Source organism: Podarcis liolepis, assembly GCF_965112155.1.
Source record: "Podarcis liolepis genome assembly, chromosome: 14".
Classification (NCBI taxonomy): Eukaryota; Metazoa; Chordata; class Lepidosauria; order Squamata; family Lacertidae; genus Podarcis; species Podarcis liolepis.
Window position 1 is genome coordinate 2,952,627 of NC_139569.1, and position 21,488 is coordinate 2,974,114.

Sequence of the window (21,488 nt, forward strand, 5' to 3'; positions counted from 1 at the left end):
CCTGAAATAAGGGAAACTTTCCGCAAAACATGGGGCTCCAACTCACAGCCCTGTGATTAAGAGTCTCGTCTCTCACTATACATCTATCTCTCTATCTATCCTGGACTTCCATCCTCCCCTTTGTGGGTCCTATTATTTCCTCCCGCATCTTTTATGACAGTCCAAATCCTTTGCATCTCCACTGTGTCCAGAATTCAGCCTTAAACTACAAGTGATATTCTAATCCTAATACAGTGGAACCTCTACTTAATGGTTGTAATCAGTTCCTGAGGTCCATCTGTAAGTCGATCCGAGTCTCTGATAGAAGTGTCATTGTGCGCAGGTGCATTTGGCAGCGGCGCGCTTCTGCGCATGTGCGAATCGCGGCAAACCTGGTATTTGCTTCCGGGTTTGCCGCAGTCACAACTTGGATCGGGCCCAAGTAGAGGCGATCGTAAGAGGAGGTTCTACTGTAATGATTTTAACTGCTTGCAATGGTCTTTAAGATAAGTTATAAATTTTCCCCATTCCTTATTAAAATTTTGGTCTTCCTGATTTCTGACCCTTCCGGTCATTTTAGCCATTTCAGTATAGTCCAGCAACTTCATCTGCCATTCTTCTCTTATGTTTTCTACCGAGGAGCTGCAGCCCTCCTCCAAAAGCTCCCCAAACTCCTTGCATGTTAGGAGGGGATGCAAATGTAGTGAATGGCTAAATAGAGTGAATTTAAGGAGCCATTCTTTGAGCCTAGCTCTTCTCTGTGCTCTGAACAGATCCCGGGCGTCTCACAAGCAGAGGGCTATTCTAGCCTGGCTGCTTAGGATTCGGTGAAACGGCAACGATGGCAAGGCAACCTGAAGCCTTTGCTATGAAAAGGATGCGCTGTGTGCCCCTGAGCTATGCCGGGGTCCTCAACTGCTCTGATCCGTATGCGATGCTAAGCCAAACTATTGCTTGGAAAGAGCCAGCTAGAAGGAAAAGACTGTTCAGTTTCTGTTAATTGGTTCTCATGGGAAACTTGCAGATTCTAGCTTCAAACAATTAACTCAAGCTGGTGTCAATTTACTCTTGGCAGAAAGCCCAGGTCTGCTTGACCTAGAAACTACTCACTCTGATTGGTTAACGAGCAGCACTCTGCTCTGTTATCTAGGGATTGCTAGCACAGTTTGATGTGAGGTGTGTTAGGAGTAGAAGTGCTGTGTATGGTTTTGAGAGAGAGAGAAAGAGAGGATTTATTTTGCTTTTATTTGTATGCAGAAACTCTGCTGGTTTTATTTTTCCTTTTTAATAAATCCTGTAAATAGTTATTCTGAGTCTAGCTGACTAGTCATTACCACCTCAACTAGCTTCCTCGCTGTGCAGGAAAACTCTGCTACGTTTGGGCTAAAGCCAATAGGGCTATGCCTGACACTTCAAAGTTCCATGAGGTTATGGGCATTGTGCTGCCAGTCTGAGTTGCGGTGGTGTCAGCATCAACGGCGTTGGTTCCAGTAGTTCCAGAAGTTGTTGTTCCTGTTGGTGCAGCAGATGGACACTGGCTGGTTCCTGACTGTGGTGAGCTGGTGACGCAGCGGAGACAAGGACAACAGCTGCAGCGTGTGAGTGCTGGGTGCTGTGGTTCCTGTTTTCTCTCTCAGTGGTCGTGAGTAGCTGGTTCCGGGTTCCAGGGACATCGCTCTCAAGATGGCCTCACAACCAGTTCAGATGGCTTTTGAGCGTCTGAATGACTCCAATTACTTGCTGTGGTCGGAACGCATGCAGGCAGTGCTGCAGAGGGATCGTCTCTGGCAAGTGGTGAGTAAGTTTCCTACGAAGCCTGATGATGAAGACCTCGATAAAGACCAAAGAGCAAGGGCCACAATTGTCTTGGGGCTGGAAGATTCCCAGTTGCCGTATGTGAGGGGAATCAAGACAGCTAGAGGTGTGTGGCAAGCACTTAAAGAACTCCATGTGCGTGAGACAGCGGTTTCCAAGCTGTTCATTCGCAAGGCATTGTACAAGGCAATGTTACAGCCTGGGGTTACAATGCAGGAACACCTACACAGTTTACAGTTAAAGTTTGCTGCGCTACAGGAAAGAGACTGTGCATTAGACCAGCAGGAGAAGGTGGCTATTATTTTGAGTTCTCTCCCGGAAAGCTGGGATAATTTAGTTTTGTCTCTAGAAGGCATACAGGAGCGTGATTTACCAGTCAGTTACGTTACTGGGCGTTTGATTGAAGAATGGCAGAAGAGGCAAGAAAGGTCGTTGGCTGCAGAGGCTTCTACAGGCGGGCGGTTTGGAAGGAGTTCTCATGCCGTGCCAGAGGTGAAGCAAAAGCAGCGTGCCGGTGAGGAGTCAGCGTTTGCTGTTAGGCGTTGTTTCCGATGTGGGTCTTCAGCGCATCTAAAACGACAATGTCCGGAGTTGGTCAAGTCTCAGTTGCCGGTGCAGGAGCAGAGACGAGATCAGCAGCAGCAGCAGCAGCAGCAGCAGTGTAAAAAGAAATTCTTCAAACGAAAACAGTCGGCTCAGCTGGTGACCGGCGAGGTCAAGATTGCTGATGAGAAACAAGCGGTCTGGGTGGTCGATTCGGGAGCATCTCGCCACATCGTGAATTCAGATGAATTGTTTGTTTCCAAGAACTCAGCACAGCGCAGCCAGGTGGCTCTAGCAGACGGAAGTACTTCCGAAGTGATTTCGGGGGGTGCAGTTTTTGTTCCTTGTCTTCGTGAATGCCTGCAAAATGTACTTTGTGTGCCGTCATTAAGGAGCAATCTGATGTCTGTAGATTGTTTGCTAAAAGCTGGGTTTAAAGTGTATTTTGAAGGAGACAGTTGCATTATTAAGAAGGCTGGTGAGATTTTAGGCACTGCTAAGTCAGAGGGAGGCTTGTTTTGGCTTAAAGCAGGATCTCAAGTTGCAGCAGTAGTCAGTAAATCTCAGCCTGCAGTGAATAACAAAGCTATACATGACAACTGTGTGCACTTATTGCATAGGAAAATGGGGCATGCTTGCTGGAAAAGTGTACTAAAAATGTCTGAATTGGCTGATGGGGGTAATTTAAAGAGTTGTAACAAGTACCTTGATTGTAATGTGTGTAAAAAGGTTAAAACCCACAGAGTCTCTTACCCCAGAAGTGACAGAGTTAGTGAGTCACCGCTACAGCTGGTTCACATGGACGTAATTGGTCCATTTGCTGTAAGCAGGGGTGGATCGCGTTTTTCACTAACAATTGTGGATGACGCCACGCGTTACTCCTGGGTTTTTCCCATGAAGAATAAGGGTGACGTGTTCACTAAGTTTAAAGGCTGGGTGGCATCTGTGGAAAGATTTCTGTCTGTTAAACTCAAAAGGATACAGACGGACAGAGGTGGTGAATTTATGTCAAATGCCTTTAAAGATTGGTTACAAAAGCGTGGCATTGGGCATAGAAAAACGAACGTTTTTTCCCCAGAGGAGAATGGCGTTGCAGAGCGGAAAAACAGATCTTTACAAGATATGATGTTTGCCATGCTTGATGATGCTGATTTGCCCATGTCTTATTGGGGGGAGAGCATGCTCACTGCGTGTTATCTCCAAAATAGGCTCTTTCATCAAACAATAGGTACAACCCCGTACTTTAAATTGTTTCAGAAAAAACCTAAAATTGACCACTTGCATGTGTTTGGATCAAAAGCCTGGGTATTAATTCCGAAACAAATGAGAAAGAAGGGAGATCCTAAGACCAAACAGTTAGTGTTTGTGGGTTACCAGGAGCTGGGAAAAGGTTTCCGCTTTGCAGAAGGGACAAATGGCATTGTGATCTCCAGGAATGCCAGTTTTTGTGAACATAGTGGCTGGGAGAGACTACATGCCAATACTGAGGTTTGGTTTGAACCTTCCCAGGAGCTTCATGACTCTGAAGGTAAACATAGAGAATCAGAGTCTGAGGGGGAGGAAAGTTCAGATAAGAGCTCTCAAGAAAGTGGAGTTAGCCAAAGACCAGTTGCTAAGCAACAAAAGAGAGGTCGCAGTTCTGAGGAGGAAAGTGGGTCAGAAGAAAAATTTTCTCCCAGAAGATCTAAAAGACAAAACAAAGGAGTGCCTCCAGTGCGTTTTTCCCCAGATACTGCAAATGTGTTTAGTGTAATTGCAGAACCCAAGAGTTTTCAGGAGGTGTTAAAGTTACCAAAAGAGGAGGCAGAGCGCTGGAAACAGGCAATGGAGGAAGAGATGTCCTCTCTGAATGAGCACAAGGTTTTTACACCAGTGGCAGCGCCTGAGGGGGCAAAGATTGTAGGCTGCAGGTGGGTGTACAAACTTAAACCTCTGGTGACAGGAGAGTACAAATACAAAGCTCGTTTAGTGGCTCAAGGATATTCTCAGAGGCCTGGAAAAGATTATGACGAGACTTTTTCCCCTACTGCTAAGGGGGACAGTGTAAGGCTGATTTTAACGCTTGGAGCAAAGAGAAAACTCCTGTTAAACCATTTTGACATTCAGACTGCATATTTACATGCATCAATATCAGAAGACCTGTATCTAGCCGAACCGCCTGGTTATGAGACAGGTTCCAATAGAGTGTTGAAATTAAACAAAGCTCTATATGGTCTCAAACAGGCTGCAAGATCTTGGAACAAATGTTTCCATGAGGCCTTAGTGTCATTTGGTTTCAAGCAGAGTACAGCTGACAATTGTGTTTATGTACGTGGTACAGGCAGTGATCAAGAGTTTTGTCTGATTTATGTAGATGATGTTTTGTATGCCTGCAAAACAGATAAACAAACTAAAAGGTTTGCCAAGCAATTGTCCAGTAAGTTCAAAGTGAAGGACTTAGGCCCGGTTAGGACATATCTAGGGTTGGAAGTGTGCTGGGCCCAAGATGGCAGCTGCCTAATTAGTCAGCAGAACAAAGTTAAACAACTACTGACTACATACAGGATGCAGGATTGCAAAGGGGCAGCGGTGCCTATGGATCCAGGTTTCATAAAAACACTTCATATAGATGAGAGTCCTGAATTTGAACATCCTGATGTATATCACTCTGTAATTGGAAGTTTATTGTATATAGCACAGTGGTCCAGACCTGATATTAGCTATGCAGTAGGCATATTAAGTAGATTGGTCTCAAAACCCACACTAAATGCCTGGAAAGGGGTAAAACAAGTTCTGAGGTATCTCAAACAGACAATTGGCTATATGTTACAATTAAATTCTTCAGAGGATGAAATGTTGAGTTGCTACTGTGATAGTGACTGGGGAAATTTGCCAGATAGAAAATCTGTCACAGGACTAGTTATAATGGTTGGTGGAGCTTTAATCAGCTGGCGGTCACGCAAGCAAGACGTTGTAAGTGTGTCATCAACGGAATCAGAGTATGCCGCATTGAGTGAATTGTGCAACGAGGTGATTTATTTCAAGCATTTGTTAGCAGATTTAAATGTAAATTGTGGAGAACCAGTACAAGTTTACATTGATAATCAAGCTTGTATAACCTTAAGTAAAACAGAGGGTTTCAAATCGCGTTCCAAACATATCTCTGTAAAATACCAAAATGTACGTTGCTGTGTACAAGACAATATAATCACCTGTACTTATGTATCAAGTGAAGAAAATGTAGCAGATGTATTAACTAAACCATTGGCAAAGATAAAGAACAGGCAAATGTGCAAGGGTTTAGGTTTGCTGGAAAAATAATCTCCTACATAGGTGTTATTTGATGTTAATTGTCCAGCAGAATCTGTGAGGGGGTGTTCAGTTTCTGTTAATTGGTTCTCATGGGAAACTTGCAGATTCTAGCTTCAAACAATTAACTCAAGCTGGTGTCAATTTACTCTTGGCAGAAAGCCCAGGTCTGCTTGACCTAGAAACTACTCACTCTGATTGGTTAACGAGCAGCACTCTGCTCTGTTATCTAGGGATTGCTAGCACAGTTTGATGTGAGGTGTGTTAGGAGTAGAAGTGCTGTGTATGGTTTTGAGAGAGAGAGAAAGAGAGGATTTATTTTGCTTTTATTTGTATGCAGAAACTCTGCTGGTTTTATTTTTCCTTTTTAATAAATCCTGTAAATAGTTATTCTGAGTCTAGCTGACTAGTCATTACCACCTCAACTAGCTTCCTCGCTGTGCAGGAAAACTCTGCTACGTTTGGGCTAAAGCCAATAGGGCTATGCCTGACACTTCAAAGTTCCATGAAAGACAACCGGATTCGTTCAGCCCTTCTGCTGTCATTGCTCCCCAAAAGCTAAGCTGTGGTTTTGCTCAGTGAAAAACTTTGTAGCTGACTTACTCCCAACAAACCATGAGCTGTCACCAAGGTTTGTTCTTGGTTTAGTGCTTGCGGTTGTGCCAGAAGGGGCTGGTGGGATTTGTAGTCTGGAGAGCCACAGATCTCAACTCAGATATATAAGCCAGGAGTCAAATACCTCCTGAAACCAAGATTGCAGTTGCCAAAAATGGAATATCTAGCTGCCATTTTGGGACAAGACGGCTTAAAAGTCTTATTTCTCAAGTGATGGACTGACCATGATTGATTCTCGGTTGAATATCTGGCTAGTTCAGATGACAACCTTGAGCTAGGTTAAGAGCTTTGAGTACTTAAAGAAGAAAAGTCGCTTGATCCAGCGACAGTCCACATATATATTGGCCTATTCCGACCTTTTTCTTTATGATGACGGCTGCTGCTCAGGCTGCACAGAAAAAGCAATTTGGTTCCAGAAATTCGTTCCGATTGTGCAGATAAAACATAACTGATAAAATTCTACAGGATGGGTATTAGTGTGTGCCTGGCTAATTTCGAACACAGATCCCAACCCGTCCCGGATTTAGATGACATCTTTTATTTGCACGGCACACACTTGAGACACACGTTAGAGGACTCTTGTATTCTATCAAGCGCATTATTCATTCTCACAACGAACTCTGGGGAGGCTACCTTTGCTCCCATTTTAGAGGTGCAAAACTAAGGCAGAAATCAAACCTAGCACAGACTTAAAGCGTGCCTAAGGCGACAGAAACTGGCACATGGCTCTTCATCGTGTTGCGGCCACCGGCTAGCCCGAGACTGCCAGCGATCCTGACGAGCATTTCGATACGCGAGATCGAAATGTGACACGCCAGCCACAGAGTCTCCCGGCGGGCTTTGCCAACACGACCCAAACGAGAAAGAAAGAGCGAGCGAGCAATGAAGATAATCTGAGCAATTCCAGCCTCATGCTTTCCCCATAAAACCCTGCTGTTTCCAATTAGGGCACAATTCAATTTAGACATGCGTTACGAGAAACAGAATGCACACATCTGAAGACCGCGGACATTTGTAAAGGACGCGCATCTCCGGGGAGAAGGCAAGGCAATTATATTGAAAGCATATTTTTTTTTTTTTGAATGTAAGCTATCTCGAGAATCAAATCTGCACTGATCTGAGACTCGAAGATGAACACAAATCTAAGCCGGCCTCCCCCTTTCACGCTCTGTGGCTCCGCGTCACTCATTTCCCTTGACAGCGAGCTCCTGCGGAGTTTCGTTTCCCCTCTTTCTTGTGAGCCACCAATGCAGCCGTCTTCTGTGGTCCACGCAGGGAACTCCAATATGTTCAGGGCAGCTGCTGTTGTGATACTGGCAAAGCAACCTGTGTGGCTTCCGGCCCACGACTGTCGCAGTTTCCTGCATTTCACAGAGTTTGCAGGAGAAGAATTCAAGTTGGCACAGATGTCCCAGGTCCCCATGTGGGGAAAAACAAAACAAAAACACATAGATTCCCTGAACGTAAAACTTAGGTTTAGAGGTTCTAGGCTCAATCTGCTCAATCTGGTTGCCGGGTTTGTTTTCTATGATATACATTTAAAAAACGTATTCATCTTTTTAACGGGGAAAAGCAACTTGCAACATTAAGAACCACCATGAAACAGCCTAAACCTAAAGCAACAAAACCATGGACCAGAAACAATCGAGAACATCTAGCTAAAAGTTGAGCGCTGAAAACAAGCCAAAAATCAAACTGCAAATCAAGTTAAAAACGGCTGGGAAGACAGGAACGTCTTTGCCTCGTGCCTAAGAAGCTGGCAAAGCGAATCTGCTAGCCGAGGGGCCACCACTGAAAAGGCCTTTTCTCTCAGCGGCAAGGTTATTATTAGCCCAGGTTTGGAAACAACAGCAATTGCCAACAGTAGAAGCATGGCGACAGAAGGTAATGGAATACACTGAAATAGCTAAATTAATGGGGGAAATTCAAGAACAGGGCGATGAAACATTTCAAAAAGAATGGGAAAAATTAATGTCGTACATAGGAAAGATAAGGTGAAATAGTGAAACCAGTAGAACTGAAACAAACCTCATAATGTGAAATACAAAGAAATTTACTGGATAATAAAAACAGCAAGTAGTAAAATGTACAATGTGACTAATGTAACTGACAGTAGCTGTAAATGAATATAGACAGACAACAAGAATTGTAGATATAGAAGGATTTGTTTGTTTAGAGATATTCTATGGACAAATATAGAAGAAGAAGAACAATATACAAAATGGATGAAGACAATGCGAAAAATTTAGATGCGATATAAAAAAGCCAGAAGGAGGAAGGAGGGAAGCCAGCTCTTAGGAGCAAGTATAAATGTAAAATGTAATACAATATGTGCATGTGGAGTATGTAACTGAAAAACCAATAAAGATTATCTAAAAAAGAAAAAAGAAAAGGCCTTTTCTCCCCTTTCTGCTCCCTTGGAGGAGGCACACACAGATAGGGCCCTCCTGAGTTGACTTTTTTCCTGCAGGAAGAGAGAAAGTGAGATCTCTCCACGCTCCCATCTGAAGTGGGACAGCCTGTGCTATCACCTTCATCCCAGTTCTGCCTGCTGCATGTTAAGGCCAGTCCAAAGAGGAAGGAGAATCCTAGAATTGCAGAGTTGGGAGGGACCACGAGGGTCATCTAGTCCAACCCCTGCAAGGCAGGAATCTTTTGCCCAATGTGGGGAATCAAACCCATGACTCTGAGGTTAAGAGTCTCACACGCTACCAGCTGAGCTGATTCAGATTTGATATTTGTATTCCGCTTTTCCAGCAACAAATGCTAACATCAGCGCTCTGACGAAAGAAGAATGGCAGACAAAATTAATGGACTACGCAGAATTAGATAAAAAGGCAGAAAGGATTCGAAACCTGTGAGCAACTGTAATCAACAAATTACATTAGTAGGACTACAAGACGTTTTATAAGGAGGAATATATGAAACATTGCAAAATAGAGAACGAATAGAGATATTAGTTATAAGATCTAAATGTAATAGTGAAAGTAAGAAATGTAAATTAAGGGAATACAGTGGTGCCCCGCAAGACGAACGCCTCGGAAGACGAAAAACTCGCTAGACGAAGGAGTTTTTCGTTTTCTTAGCCGCTTCGCAAGACGCATTTCCCTATGGGCTTGCTTCGTAAAACGAAGCTTGCCCCGCAAGCTCCGGGGATAGCGGGGAAGCGCAGCGCGTCTTCCCCGCTGTCCCCGGACCTCTTTTGAAGCAAGGGACGGCGGGGAGAAGATTGCTTCTCCCCGTTGCCAGCCCCGCAATCTCCGGGGACAGAGGGGAAGGCGCGCGCGCCTTCCCCTCTCTCCCCGGACCCCTTTTGAACCAAGGGGCGGCAACGGGGAGAAGTGATCTTCTCCCCTCCGCCCCTTGCTTCAAAAGAGAGGACAGAGGGGGAGGCGCGCACGCGCCTTCCCCTCTCTCCCCGGACCCCTTTTGAACCAAGGGGCGGCAACGGGGAGAAGCGATCTTCTCCCCTCCGCCCCTTGCTTCAAAAGAGGGGACCCCTTTTGAACCAAGGGGCGGCAACGGGGAGAAGCGATTCTCCCCGCTGCCCCTTCCCTTGCTTTAAAACAGGTCCGGGGACAGAGGGGAAGGCGCGCGGCGCTTCCCCTCTGTCCCCGGACGGTCTCCATAGGAACGCATTGATTGATTTCCAATGCATTCCTATGGGAAACCGTGCTTCGCAAGACGAAAAACTCGCAAGAAAAAAAACTTGCGGAACAAATTAATTTTGTCTTGCGAGGCACCACTGTAGATTGGAAAATTTTCAGACGTGATTGATGGAAGTCAAAAAAACTGTGTAAGATATAAAAGTATGTTTAATTATTGTTGAAAATGCTATGTTAAAAAACTAATAAAATTTATTTTTAAAAAATTGCTAACATTAGCAGGGATGCAAACGCAAACTACAGAGTCAAACACGGTAACATATAAACTGAGCAAGCGTCAACAACAAATTTGTCAGAACACTCAACACAATTCAGTAAAGTGCTAATACAGTGGTACCTCGGGTTAAGTACTTAATTCATTATGGAGGTCCGTTCTTAACCTGAAGCTGTTCTTAACCTGAGGTACCACTTTAGCTGATGGGGCCTCCTGCTGCAGCCATGTCGCCGGAGCACGATTTCTGTTCTCATCCTGAAGCAAAGTTCTTAACCCAAGGTACTATTTCTGGGTTAGCGGAGTCTGTAACCTAAAGCGTATGTAACCCGAGGTACCACTGTACTTCAAAATATTGCAATGAATTTGCTGAGCACTAGGCCTGTTTCGGATGACAACCTCTCTCTGCAAAGGGCTTCTTCCTCCCTCTCAGGCAGTAAGAACTTCAACGGGGGTTTTTAAAACCGGCTGGCTCAAAAGCTTTGCGTTTGGCAGCCATTGCAGAGTTTTACCTTGTTTTGACTATCGAGTCCTGAAGCTGATTTGGTTCTGGAAGGAGGCAGAATTGTGGAGAGGCCACACCAGAGCCCCCGAAAGGGCCTGATTTGCACTGTCTCTCTCCCCCCCCCCCCCCAGCAACCTAAAAAAACCAAAAGTGCCTCCTAATGTCTGCAAAATCTTTGCTTGAAACCGGCTGCTGTTTTGGCCGTCCTCAGCAAGCATGATCTCACAGACAGGATGTTTCTATTGGCTTTCTCTTGCAAGGCCGAATTCCACATTTCTCTCAGTTGTGCAACATGGCAATACGAGCTCCCCATCCCCTTTTTAATGCTTTATTTTTTACCACAAAAATGCACGCCCCGTATCTGAAACAAAACACAAAGCAAGCGGGGCTCAGTCCAGCAGGCGTGGGTCATTTCCTCCCTCACTGAAACCCTGAAAAAAGGAGTAAGTTATTTTTTGGGGGGGTTCTCGATGACCGTCAGAGGCAAATATTTCAGCTGCTGGAGACCCCGGGGAGAGCGTGGTTTCCCCCCCCAGGGGCATCTGCAAGAAGAGAGTGCTGGGCCGCGAGGGCCACTGACTTCCTACGTTCTCGAACTCTGATCTCCCAGGTCCTGGGAGGATGTCCCTTAGAGAAGGACCTGAATCATAGTGAGTTGGAAAGGACTCTGAGCATCACCTAGTCCAGGGGTAGGCAACCTAAGGCCCGGGGGCCGGATGCGGCCCATTCGCCTTCTCAATCTGCCCCAGATAAGGTTCCTGTATACTCATGCGCTTTCCATATCTATGGATCATCTAGTCCAGCGGTTCTCAACCTGTGGGTCCCCAGATGTTGTTGGAATACAACTCCCATCATCCCTAGCTAGCAAGGTCAGAGCTCAGGGATGATGGGAGTTGTAGTCCAACAACATCTGGGGACCCACTGATTGAGAACCGCTGATTCTAGTCCAAGGGCAGGCAAACAAAGGCCGGGGGGCCGGATCCGGCCCAATCGCCCTCTAAATCCGGCCCACGGACAGTCTGGGAATCAGCATGTTTTTACATGAGTAGAATGTGTCCTTTTATTTAAAATGCATCTCTGGGTTCTTTGTGGGCCCTGCCTGGTTTTTTTTTACATGAGTAGAATGTGTGCTTTTCGAATTCTTTCTTAAGAATGACCAGAAACTGTTTTTATATGCAACATCAGTGGCAAGGTTATTGTTGGCCCAGGTTTGGAAACAGCAACAAATGCCAACATTAGAAGAGTGGCAATACAAGGTTAGAAGAATGGTGACAGAAGGTAATGGAATACGCTGAAATAGCTAAATTAACGGGGAAAATAATAACAATAAGAAGTAAAAATGTATAAAGTGACTAATGTAACTAACAGTATTTATAATGAATACAGACAGACAGCAAGAATTGTATATATAGAAAGATTGACCGTATTTTTCGCTCTATAACATGCACCCGACCATAACACGCACGTAGTTTTTAGAGGAGGAAAATCCGTAGGCATGCCACCCGTAGGCATTCCCTCCATAACACGCACAGACATTTCCCCTTACTTTCTAGGAGGGAAAAAGTGAGTGTTATGGTGCAAAAAATACGGTATTTGTCTAGAGACATTTTATGGAAGATTATATACAAATTGGATAAAGAAAATGCGGAAAATCAAGAGATGACACAAAAAAGCCAGAAGAAGGAAGGAGGGAAGTCAGCTCTTAGGAGCAAGAATAAATGTAAAAAGTAATGTAATATGTGTATGTATAGTATGTAACTAAAAAACTAATAAAGATTATCTTGCAAAAAAAAAAAAGAAAGAAAAAAGAATGTGTGCTTTTATTTAAAATGCCTCTCTGGGTTATTTGTGGGGCACAGGAATTTGTTCATTATTTTTTCAAAATATAGTCCAGCCCCCCACAAGGTCTGAGGGACGGTAGAGCGGCCCATGGCTGAAAAAGGTTGCTGACCCCTGACCTAGTCCAAACCCCTTGCGATGCAGGAATATTCAGCTGCTGCCCGTGATGGGGCTCGAACCTGCAACCTTGGCGTTCTCAGAGCCACGCTCTAACCAGCCCAGCTGTCGTTTTCCTCTGGGTTTGTTTCATTTGACGTTTTAACGTGCCGCAAACCGCTTCGAGTTATTTTCCTTTAAGGTACAAAGCAGTACAGGAATGAAACGGGGAATAAAAGCAACAGTGTCTGCTAGAGGCAAAGCAATTAATTGCTTAATCGAAAAAGGGAAATTCAGAAGAAGGGGGAAAGGAGGGGAAGCGGAGGAGGAGGAGGAGGAGTCTAATAGTAATTCCTCAAAACAGCAGCAGTTTCCACAGTGGAACGGCTGAAGTGAGCATGCTGGGTTTAGTTGACTCAACTTTTCTCCAGGTGCTGGGGGAAAAATTGCAAACTTTCAGAAGGGGGAGAGAAAAAAGAAACGGAAGAGGTTCTTTTTGCAAAGAGGAGGGGAGATTTCTGGGAAGTAAACAGAGAGGCGGGCAAGAGGCAGAAGGGGTCAAGGGATCGTTTGCTGGCCGCTGCCAGGCTGCCTCTGGTTTCTGTTCCCTTGCAGTTAGAAAGCCCTGCCCCTTAAGTGTGGGGAGGAATAGGAAGGGGAGAGGCCATCCGAGGCTCCGGTTTCCAGAAAGGAAAGTAAACTTAGGATCTGCAAAAAGTGCCCCCCCCTTTCCTTCCCTGCCCCGGATGGCCAATCAGGGCACAGCGAGGCAAAGGCGCACCAAATTAGGCAAGTGAAACAGCTACCAAAGCAAGAAGGGGGGGGCGGGGGGAGAAAGCTGAGCTGATGAGATCAGACTCCCAAGGGAGGGGTGGGGAGGAAGGGCTAGGAGTCCCCACCCACCTCGCTTTCACAGAAGGATTGCTGACATTCCTCGAAGACGAGGAGGAGAAGTTGCTCCCACAAAAGCAGCCAACCCCAAAGAAACACATTTCCAAAAAGACCAATTTTCTTGCAGAGGGTCAATGGGCAACGGGGGGGGGGGGTGTTTGTCGCCGCTGGACAGGGGCTGCGATTCCGACAGCCGGCCAGCTGGAAGCAACCTGGAAAAATGCTAAGCAGGCACTATTCCTGTTTTTGTTTTTAGCTCCAGGTTCCTGCGACACGAGAGGCGCTGTGGGTTAAACCACAAAGCCTAGGACTTGCCGATCAGAAGGTTGGCGGTTCAAATCCCCACGACGGGGTGAGCTCCCGTTGCTTGGTCCCTGCTCCTGCCAACCTAGCAGCTCGAAAGCACGTCAAAATGCAAGTAGATAAATAGGTACCACTCCGGCGGGAAGGTAAACAGCGTTTCTGTGCGCTGCTCTGGTTCGCCAGAAGCGGCTTAGTCATGCTGGTCGCATGACCCGGAAGCTGTACGCCGGCTCCCTTGGCCAATAAAGCGAGATGAGCGCCCCAACCCCAGAGTCGGCCACAACTGGACCTAATGGTCAGGGTTCCCTTTACCTTTACCTGCAACAGAGGGGTAGGCTGCCTCTGGGTGTGGAGGCTCCACTGAGCTCACGGTAGCTGAACGGTTCTGCTATCGACCCCGCAAATCTGCCTAACCCACAGCCATCAATCACCGGAGCTTGCGGGAGCAAATCCTGCAAGCTAAAAAATGTGCAATGCGAAGAGACAGAAGCAGCACTTTGGGCCCCCATAGGCAGGGAACTCGTACTGTACTACTTCCAAAGGGCTTCTTCCCCCTTGTTTTGTCCTCTCAAAACAGCCCGGCAAGGTGGCTCAGGCTGACTGATGGTTGACCAGGAAGCTGCCTTCTACAGAATCAAGACGAGGGACCCAGGCACCTCAGTGCAGGCTGCACTGGCCAGCAGCGGCTCTTGAGCACTTCCAACGAGGAAGAATGTGTCTCAGCCTTGCACCACCTGCAGGGATGGAGCCTGTGGCGTTCTGCATGCAAGACAGCTGCCTGCTTGCCTTTAATGCACGAAAAGCACATTATTATTATTCAAATACAGTGGTACCTCGGGTTAAGTACTTATTGCGTTCCGGAGGTCCGTACTTAACCTGAAGCACCACTTTAGCTAATGGGGCCTCCTGCTGCTGCCGCCGCGCCACCGGAGCATGAATTCTGTTCTCATCCTGAAGCAAAGTTCTTAACCTGAAGCTCTATTTCTGGGTTAGCGGAGTCTATAACCTGAAGCGTATGTAACCTGAAGCGTATGTAACCCGAGGTACCACTGTATACTGAAGGCGGCCGATCTCGTTCATGTCCGGAGGAAGAAAAGCAGTTTAGAGGAAACCTTGAGAGGTGTGCACAGAAAGGGGATGTTTGTAAACAAGAACGAAAAGGTTCAGCAAAAGAAGGAAACCTCAAGAAAGAGTTTTGCGGGCTTTTTTTCCAAGAAGCTCAGATAGATTTGCTTTTTGCTGAAGCCCCAGCAGATGTTAGAAGCGCTGAGCATCTCGCAGCCCTTTTCTTGCAAGGCTCGGCGGGAGAAGCCAGGGCTGTTGTCTTCAAAGGGGGGGGGCGGGGAAGCAGAGGAGATATTATGATCCTGGGGTCCCTTCCAATTCTATGAGTGGGGAAGCATAAAAAAATATGCAGGTTATGCGCTGGGTTGCTTTGCCCCCCTCCCTCAAAGTGACAACCTGGAAACCAATCCCCAAGGTGTGGTTCTTTGTCGGAGCTGCGTTCGAGAGAGGGAGGGCGCCAGGTGACGAAACCGCAAAGGCTGCTTGCGAAAGGGGCTGGAAACAGAACTTGCTCCCCAGCGTTTCTCCTGTTTTCACACATGCAAGCTTTGGAACCGAGTCCTTGTAGAGGACAAGGATCCTGAGATCACATTAAGGGTAGCCAAATTCTGTGCGATTGCCATAAAACTTAGGGAACGAGCTGCGCTATCATAATGATTAAAGCCTGCTTAAATGATAATTTTAGGTTACATGTTAGCGACTAAGTTTTAATTTATATATATTTTTAACTGTTGCTATATCTGTATTGTTCCTGTTATACCTAACTGCAAATTCAAATGTATCCCTATCGTGTTTTATGACTTCCTTGATATTGTATGTGGGCTGGAACTGGTCTGTGACCGAAATAAAAATAAAATATTCACACATGCAAGCTTTGGAACGGAGTGACAGAAGGCACTTTGGGGCTGCTTCTCTTCCAACCACCAAAGGAAGGGGCAGGAAAACCCAGGGAGATGCCTTCTGCCAGGGCAAACAACGAGCCCACCACTGCCTCTCCCAGCCTTTCCCCAACCTGGTGCCTTCCAGATGTTTGGACTACAGCAGCCATCAGCCAGAACAGGCCTGCCACTTGGGGCTGATGGGAGTTGTAGTCCAGAACATCTCACCCCCCTGGAGAGCTGTGGGGATGCTTAAAGGGGTGCAATGAGGCAAGGGGGCTGCAGGGGGTGCAAACGACAAACAGAATTTGAAAAGTTGCCGCCACCGGACCAAGGGGTTGGATTAATTAAACTGGATAGTTTTAATTGCACTTTGAATAAATGTGCAATTGACTGTTTTGGCCAATCGATGACTTAAGAGCATCCTTCTTCAAAGATGTAAATCTCCCAGCTGAGACATCGATTGGGTATGTGATTAACTTTTTATTAGGGGACAGCTCCCCCCTACACACCTCTGAAAAAGTGGGCTGTTTTGCCTATAGAGCGGCAATTTTAAGGAGAAAGGTTTCTGGGGATACGTTAGGTTCTTCAGGGGAACAAACTCTTACCTGGCAGAATTACCTGGTTTTAATAATGTTTTTTATGTATTTGCTCTGTAATGGCTTTGGCTGCGCGGGTAAATAACAATCGCCCTATTTGTTACCTCTCTTGAATGTTATTGTGTTGTTATCATCCTTCGGGGGCAGTGCAAACCGCTATTCTGAATAACGCAAAGGGCAGGAGGCAAAGGGGATGAGTTTATGGCAAGAAGAGGGCAGTGGCACAAACCACTTGGTCTAGGGAGCATATTCACCCAGTGCTTTACCAGTTGCACTGGCTCCTGGTGGAGTATCGGGTCAGGTTTAAGGTGCGGGTCTTGACCTTTAAAGCCCTTTGTGGCTTAGGGCCCTCGTATCTACGGGGCCGCCTCTCCTGGTATGTCCCACGGACTACCTTAAGGTCCATGAATAACCATAGTTTAGAGGTTCCGGGCCCTAAGGAAGTCAGATTATCCTCCACCAGGGCCAGGGCCTTCTTAGTGATGGCTCCGACCTGGTGGAATGCTCTATCCCATGAGACTAGGGCCCTGCAGGATTTAACGTCCTTCCCCAGGGCCTGTAAGACAGAGCTATTCCACCTGGATTTCAATTTGAACTTAGCCTGATCTTTTATTCCCCTTCCTCCCCTCCCCATCCCTTTTTATGAAGATCACCCGCTCTGGGATCCCACAGCTGGTTCTCCCCTGGTCTCCTCGCTGGCCCAAGTGGGACTAATTTAGCCAGCTAGCCCTGGTGATCATCGAATGTTTATTGGATGGATTTCCCCCCTAAATTGATTTTTTATTTTATTGTTATGCATGCTGTATACCGTATAGCCAGTGTGGTGTAGTGGTTAAGAGTGGTAGACTCGTAATCTGGGGAACTGGGTTCGCTTCCCCGCTCCTCCACATGCAGCTGCTGGGTGACCTTGGGCCAGTCACACTTCTTGAAGTCTCTCAGCCCCACTCACCTCACTGAGTGTTTGTTGTGGGGGAGGAAGGGAAAGGAGAATGTTAGCCGCTTTGAGACTCCTTCGAGTAGTGATAAAGCGGGATATGAAATCCAAACTCCTCTTCTTCTATTTTATGCTGTGGGGTTGTTGTTTTTTTTTTTGTAGCATCAATTAAGTGTTTTAAATTTGTTGTTAGCCGCCCTGAGCCCGGTTTCCTGAACCGGGAAGGGTGGGATATAAATAAAAATTGATTATTATTTATTATTTTGGGTCACCAAGTGGGCTAGCAGCCTGTGCATTGCCAGGGAGATATGGCCGCTCCCTCTTGCAGGAGCCCTGCCCCACGTCGCTCCCTACAGCAGGCATGTCCAAAGTCCGTTTTGGGGGCCTAATCTGGCCCCCTGGCCGGTTTCATCCAGCCCCAGCGGCAGTTTATTTTCTTGGGGTCAAATCCTAGAAAAAAGCTCAACAGCTTCCAAGCCTAAAAAAAGCTCACGCATGTTCATGTCATCAAATCTGGCCCTCTTTGAAAGAAGTTTGCCCCCCCTGCCCCCACAGCAAGCTCAGGCCTGCAGGTGTCAACAGAGAACCAAGGGCAGAACTACCTTCACGTGCAAACACTGAAGGCAGGAGATAAATCGCAGGAAGAGAAGCAACAGCAGCCTCTCTCTCTTCCAAGCCTGGCCGCTCTGGGTCTCCCATTTATTTGGGCGTATCGGAAAGGCAGGAATGGCTTTTAACCCCAATTGATGCCTTTGAATTCTGGTGCTGGAGGAGATTCTTGAGAGTCCCATGGACTGCAAGAAGATCAAACCTCTCCATTCTTAGGGAAATCAGCCCTGAGTGCTCACTGGAAGGACAGATCCTGAAGCTGAGGCTCCAATCCTTTGGCCACCTCATGAGAAGAGAAGACTCCCTGGAAAAGACCCTGATGTTGGGAAAGATGGAGGGCACAAGGAGAAGGGGACGACAGAGGACAAGATGGTTGGGCAGTGTTCTCGAAGCTACCAGCATGAGTTTGACCAAACTGCGGGAGGCAGTGGAAGACAGAAGTGCCTGGAGTGCTCTGGTCCAGGGGGTCACAAAGAGTCGGACATGACTAAACAACAACAAAGTTTCACACTGGGTGGCTTCTGCGTGACCCACGGCAGAAGCCGCCCTGGTATTTCGCCAGCTGATCTGCTCAGGATGGCTCTGTTAACCATCCCTGCCTTTCCGAACTCTCCTGAGTAGAGGCTTTTCACGGAGACCTTCTCCAGGCTGAGATTCTGCTCTGCTGTGGACAGGCAATTATCTCTCAGGCAGTGCGAGAAACTCAGACATATGAGCTAATTGCCAAATGGAACCTTAAACCGGGGTTGTGGTGGCCACAATGGAATGTCCTAGTGCCTTTTTTAAAAAACGGGGGCCGTTGTTGTTAATTTCATTTCTATACCGCTTTATATTTTAAAGGGGGGGGGGGGAATCTCTAAGCAGTTTACAACACATTAAAACTTCAAATAAGACAATGCAAAATGAAATAAATTCAAGCTTCAAGGAAAACAGTTCAGGTCCTGCTCTAAGGGACATTTTGCTTTCCCCATATTAATTTACCTACTTAATTTATAAAGCTGCCCCATAGCAGAAGGACTCTAGGAAGGCAGTGGGGTGTAGTGGTGAGAGGGTCGGATGAGGACCTGAGAGATCAGGGTTTGAATCCCCACTCAGGCAGGAAGTTCACTGGGTGACCTTGGAGTCAGTCACAGCCTTTTAGCCTACCTCACAGGACTGTTGTAGGGATTAACGGAGGGGTGGGTTCAGCCATGTCCTCCTTGGAGGAAAAAGTGGGATATAAGGGTGAAAAATAAGCTATTCTGCTGACCTGCTTCAGAAAGCTGGAGGGGCCAGCCAGATGAAGATGTCAGGCGCCAACCTGGAGTCCAGAAATCTCCACGTGGTCACAATTGGTCCCGCACCACTTGCAAAACGCACCTGGTGCCCAGGGAGTTTCTAAGACTGCTCCCTGGCAGACTCAAGGGCCCCTGTGACTCCAACCGTTGCACAGGAGGGAGACAAAGGTGGGTGCCAAGTCTCACTGCCCCCCTTTATCTCATTTGATGCATTTATATTCTCCTGTTCGGCCGAGGCGCTCAAGGCAGGATACAACTCAAAATGCAATAAAACAAATAAATGGTTCAAAATATTAAACGTCAAGACTCCTCTCAGGCTGACGGATGGTTCTCTTCATGGGAGCCCATGGCGAGCGTTCCCTGAACAGAGTCACATTAAACCGCTGATTAGAACAAACCACGGTTCAATGTGAACAAGCAAGTCGCCTTCTTGACTTTGCAACACACACACACACACACCCTTCAAGGGAGCCAGAGCAGAGAACAAGGAGTTGTTCCAGTTTAGCTTCGCAAGAATTCTGGCGGCAATTCAGCAAGAGTCATGGTTCTGTGAGGATTGGAACTCAGGTCCAACAGTATCACTGCGTCCTCACAGTGCCGCGACACAAAATACAGTGGGACCTTGGTTTAAGAACAGCTTAGTTTACGAACAATTTGGATTAAGAACGCTGCAAACCCAGAAGTAGGTGTTTTGGTTTGTGAACTTTGCCTTGGAAGCAGAACATGTTCTGCTTAATGATGAGTGTGTTCCACGTGTAAATTGAGTCCCCTGCTGCTATGGGAATGGTTTAAGAATGCTTTGGTTTAAGAACAGACTTCTGGAACGGATTAAGTTTGTAAACCAAGGTACCACTGTACTGCCCGGTCTGAAAATCACCACTGGGCATGGCTACTGGGTAGCAGAGGAGCCCCCGTTTCCTAGCAATCCTGGAAAACCCAGCCCCACAGCAGGGAAAATGGCTAGAAAGCAAAGTTTGATAGAAAGCAGAATCTGATGTATAGCCCTCTTCATGGGCGGACTCAGAGCAAAAACACGCTCCTGTGCAAAGAAGGAGCGGTTTAGAAACAAAACATAAAAGTAATCCATTAACAACTTGGTTCCGTCAAGATGCCAGCAAAGCAGACAGGGTAATGTTATGTATACTTTGCTTGCTGCTCAATTGGAACAGAGTTTCACAAAATATGCATCATAACAAATCCCTTCTTCCGCCTCCACCATGTATCTTGGTTTCCATACAACCACAGAGTCGTTGTGAAGAAAGTTGGTGTAAATTTTAATTTGTTTCGGTACTGTAACTTTTTGTATGCTTTGATATTGTTGCCATTTTTTCTCGATTTCTCTTTTTGCAAACTGCTTTGAGGTTTTTTGTTAAAACAAACAAGCAGTGCACACGTTTTATGACACAAAGAAACAAACCTAACTTAACTCGGGCATCTTCTATACGAGAGCCAGTCTTGCTCTGAATGTTACATAGCGGTTCTCAAACTTTTTTTTCTCTGAGCCATACTTGCAGAACAAAAATTTGCTCGTGCCACGTTGATTTTTTAATAGACAAGAAATCACAAACAGCAGCAGCTCCTAGCAGTGCTTGGTTTAGAACAGGAAAGACTTTCCAATATGATCACGGGGAATCCAGAAAGTATGAAACAATGAAGCTACATAAGAAAAGGAGCCATTCCCAAAATATAATACTGAATGTTCTCGATTATTCCTGCCACATTTCCCATCCTCTCCTGCCACACCAGGGTGGAGAAGCCCTGCTCTAGCACGACCCGGGAGAAGCGTAACTTGGCCGGGTTTCGTGATAGAGCCCGTTTAGTTTGGGGTGGCAAAACATGCTTTCCCCCATCGCTGGAGTGAGCAGGGGTAATTTTAGCCATCACTCCAATGGTATCCCCATGGGGCGAAAGGGGGGGTGGGACTTGACGTCCTCTAAAAGGAGTGCCAATAGTATTCTGTGAACTGCCCCGAGATCTTTTGACGAAGGGTGACATGTAGATTTAATAAATACCCTGGTTCTCAAATGCCTTGGTTCTCAAACACCGAAAACCTGGAAGTAAGTGTTCCGGTTTTCAAATGTTTTTCGGAAGCTGAACGTCTGATGTGGCTGTCAGTTATTGTTTCCGGGGTGCCTGCACCAATCAGAAGCTGCACCTTGGTTTTCGAACATTTCCGTAGTCAAACGGACTTCTGGAACAGATTAAGTTTGGTGCTTTTGCTTTTTAATTTGCGTTTTTGTTTTCGAGGCTTTTTCAGTTAATTTGTTTTTGTGACTGTGTGGAAGCCAGTTCAGCTACTGATTGATTGATTGTGTGACTGCAGAAATGGATAAAAGCCCCCCATCCAAACAATGACTATCATCAGTGCAGGTAAGA

At 46.4% G+C, this 21,488-nt stretch overlaps 1 protein-coding gene across 2 annotated transcripts in view; it reads right to left on the reverse strand.

The window, feature by feature from the left end:
• Nucleotides 1-21,488, reverse strand: part of FOXK1 (forkhead box K1) — an 87,633-nt gene that overhangs the window by 23,564 nt on the left and 42,581 nt on the right. The gene's annotated exons all lie outside the window — the stretch shown is intronic.